Raw genomic sequence first — 4210 nt, forward strand, 5'->3', positions numbered from 1 at the left:
CACCATCAGCTTTCTTCCCCATATTTAGTTGTTTATCCACTTTGTCTTCAGTGGTTGTGCCAGGAACGTGAGCATCATAGAATGCCAATTTAATAGAAGAAAGTATTCTTGCATTGAGGGTGTACTTGAGTGGAGGCCCAATGTCCTTCTGCTACCTTAATACTAAACCTATAAATATGGCACATAGATCTATTTCCCCATCCACATGTATAAATATTTTCGCATATGTACATGCCTTTACCTAGACCTCTATAAATGCCCTCTGCCTCCCAGCACTTCCTCTGTTTCCTTTGACTTCCCTCCGGTCCCACTATCATGCTGTCCCACCCAGAATTTCAGCCATTCCTCTTAGTTACATTACCCTTGGTCCCAGCCTACCAGATCCCCTTCACCCTCCTCACCACTGATTTGGATAGCTTGTTGTTCCCTTGTACCTGGGTTTATTAATACCACTACCTTCCCCCCCCCCACCTCCCCTTCTCCCATGTCCCCTCGTAACTATCGGTCCCTTTGTTTTCTCCTGCAATTGTTCATCCAGCCTATCTTATTTAGACAGACCTGCTTAGATAGTAACTTTCACAAAAACAAGACAGAGCACAACCAAGCAACAGTATACAACAAAACAACAAACCAATGACAAAAACAAAATGCAAGAAAGAAAAGCTTGTAGTTAGTTCCAGGATTGTTTGTTAGCCTTTAGGAGTGTTTTACAGTCCAGTCTTTTGGGGCACCATGCCCTGGGCCCAAAGTCCACCTTCAGCATTCCCTGGGGACCTTGCTGCTCCATTCCCTTGCTGTTCTGTTACACCCCTTAATGTTTTTCCTCGGTGTGGCGGGATCCAATTGGTTGCAATTACTTCGCTGTATCTCAGGTGTTGTCACCTGTAGGGCTATGGGTCAGTGAGGGATGTCATGCCTCATAGTGGGGCTGGCCATGTGGTCCTCTCTGTCGACTGGCTGTTCTATTTGGGAACATCGACCTCCTGGCCTGGTGGGCCATGATGTGCTCCACTCTCTCCTCTTCCCCCTCCATCTGCTCCCATGTGCTCCGATCAGATATGTCCCTCTTCCAGAACTGTAGATTCAGTGTCATCCTTTGATATAAATTCTTCTGAGGGGAGGGGCAAATGTCCCATTACTAGTTGGGGTTGGGGCCGGCCCCCCAGACCTCTTCACTGATTTCTCACTCCAGGCGGGCATGTTGGATTCACATCTTGCAGCATCGGGTTAAAATCTGGTCCCTCTTTTAATTTGTGACCCCAGGCACACAGGCAGGAATTCCCCAGGAAGAAGTTGAGCAGAAAAAAATAAGTTGAGCAGAGTATCCCCTTGTGGGGGTCAGCAGGCCTTTTCCCAGCCTCCCTAGCTACACAGGGTGGAGCTCACCTAGCTGGGTGTGGCACAGGTGTAAATGCCCTAGGCTAAGGGAAGTGGTCTGGAGGTTAGCAATAGCTTGTGAGTGACCAAGAAAGAGGCAAAGAGGAGGGAAAAAAGTTAACAAGCAAGCTCTGGATGCATGGGAGCAGGGGGAGGGGATATAGTGAACAGATGGAAACAAAGCAACAATGTAGCTTGGTTAGATCCCTGCCAGTGTGGAGCTGCAGGGTTTAGTCCCTGCTCTGCGGCAGCATGCGGCAAGCTGTGGCTGTGTTGAGAAGAGGCCCCCTCCCTGTGCAGCCCTCCAAGATCTAGGGGGGGACAGAGAGGAGCCCCATGGGTTTAGTCCCTCCCCTGAGGCTGGTGGTGAAAAACTGTGGCTGTGTTGAGACCAAGCCTCCCTACAGGCTCCACATGGTCCCGGCTCCAGCAGAGACAGTGGCGGGACCAAGGTGAAGCCCCAGCGACCTCCACTGAGGTAAGCCAAAAGCCCCCAGCCCCTCAAATCCCCATCGGTCTGAGCCTACTTATCTTTATGATATTCCTCCTGCATTCCAACAGTGTTGAATTTCCCTGTGGAGTCCCTCTGGTATGTGTTACACCATCGCCATCTTGCTGGAAGTCTATTCCCTGCTTTTCTGGGTTGTAGTTCACCATGACTCTACCAATGTGAGTAGAAGTCTCTCTTTTCTGTATTAAAGGGGAACAAGCTCTTTTATGTGGAAATGCTAGACTTGAGACCATGAGTCACTCAAAGGTAGGAGTCAGCAACCTAGATCCTTCGGGATTGACTGGACCTGTTCTTTGAGAAAATTCCACTAAAAATCAGTCACACAGGGGAAATTCTTAGTTATAATGAAAGTCAAGAGAGGTGAGGAATAGCTGGTCACCCATCAAAGCCACACCTGTCAAAGAACAATACCAAAAGCATTAATTATTCTATGATTCTCTTAGATTTCATTCTTAAATATATTTAAAATGTAAGCTTTATTATAAAAAGTCAAGAAGCGGTTATTTAGCCTAATGGACTAGAATGAAATAATAGAGAGTGAGACTTGCAATCAGGCATTCATGCAGACATACACAAGTTAGGAAGTGTGAATTAACTGTATCCTAGTGTTCTTTGTGAAGTTGTTTTGGTTTTTTTAGTCATATTATTGTGGGCTCGTACAACTCTTATCCCAATCTATACATCATTGTGTGAAGCACATTTGTACATTTGTTGCCATCATCATTCTCAAAACATTTCTTTCTACTTGAGCCCTTGTTATCATCTCATTTTCCTCTCTTTCACTGTCCCTCCCTCACGAACCCTTGATAATTTATAGGTTATTCTTGTTTTGTCATATCTTAAACTGCCAGATGTCTCCCTTCACCCACGTTTCTGTTGTCCGACCCCCAGGGAGAGGATTATATGTAGATCATTGTGTTCGATTCCCCCTTTCTACTCCACCATCCCCTTCCCCTCCTGGTATGGCTACTCTCATTATTGGTCCTCAGGGATTTATAGATGAAGGCTTTTGATGTGCATTAATGTATTTTTAGTAGCTCCCAGTTCTTTATTTTGTCTTCTATAATGTGAATATTTTTATTATGGCCATAGTGTGTTTATATCTTGTATAACTGCCCTCAAATTTGTCCCTACATTTTTATTGTCTCGCTGTATGATCTAGGGTTTATATGTAGGTATTGGATTTATCATGCGTTCATTTTTGTATGTGGCATGAGGTATGGACTTTATTCCATTCTTTTGCAGGTGGAAATCCAATTTTTCCAACATCATTTGTTGAAAAGGATATCTCCTCTCCACTTAATGTGTTTTAGTCCTTTATCAAAGATTAGGTTGTCTATACGTACCTGGTTGTATATCTAGGTTATCAATTCTAATCCACTGCTATTCATATATACCATTGTACCAGGTTGCTTTAAGTGTCATGACTATATAACACGTTATTAAAGTTTTGTTTGACTTTTAAATAGTGTTTTATTTATCCTGTGTTTCTTTCCTTTCTATATTAACCTTACTGATTTCATAGGCTGATATTTATTCCCCAGGGATACAGTGGCAGAAAACCACATCAAACACCTTGAAAGAAGCCTGAGTAGGATAGTTTGCTGAAAGTTCCACCAGCAATGCAAGTGGAGGGCACAATAGTTTTGGGGCTTATTGGTCAATCTAAAATCTAGTAAGAATCGTTTAAAGAGCTGTTTCCAATGACAATAGCAGTAGGACTCTGAGAATGAAGAACATTTTGTATCTTTGACCAATGTTACTTCGTAATTCAGGAATAAAACATATAACTTTAAAAATAAAGATACTAGATCTTTCTAATGATGTGTTTCTTCTAAACGCAGTCCATGCAGATAATGCTAATACAGAGATCATGTATCTGAACTTTTTTTTCTTTTCTTTTTTTTAATAACAGGGGAGAGCATGATCGCAGTCCCCCACTACCACAAATTATGCAGTCGAGTTTCCCACATTTGGGGAAATCGCAAGGGTCAGCACATCCGGAGTGTAATGGATAAGCCTCGCCCTGGGAAAACCACCTTCGTGCTCATGGTATCTCCCCTGCCAGGTAAGTATTCATGTATCTGAAAATTATCTAAACTCTTTGTCAAGATAGAATTTATTATTCTAATTTGCTGTTGTTGGTCTTAACCAAAAACCCACACAGCATGTCATTTTCAATACATCTGAATGTTTTTTCTATGTCCCATGTAACTTGGACTACGGTGAATTATAAATCCTTGTGCCTAAAGATGGTTTCTAGTTTGAAACAAACTAAATAATACATACCTAAAAACACCCATATGTGCTTAAGTTTTACTT

The 4210-nt window shown here is 42.8% G+C and overlaps 1 non-coding gene across 1 annotated transcript; it reads right to left on the reverse strand.

Moving 5' to 3' along the window:
- Positions 1 to 3800: 3800 nt before the first annotated feature.
- On the reverse strand, positions 3801 to 3964 carry LOC142428466 (U1 spliceosomal RNA). The gene has a single exon (XR_012780361.1). It is a non-coding gene; the product is annotated as a U1 spliceosomal RNA (small nuclear RNA).
- Positions 3965 to 4210: the final 246 nt, after the last annotated feature.

The sequence above is a fragment of the Tenrec ecaudatus genome, chromosome 15, assembly GCF_050624435.1.
Source record: "Tenrec ecaudatus isolate mTenEca1 chromosome 15, mTenEca1.hap1, whole genome shotgun sequence".
Lineage (NCBI taxonomy): Eukaryota > Metazoa > Chordata > Mammalia > Afrosoricida > Tenrecidae > Tenrec > Tenrec ecaudatus.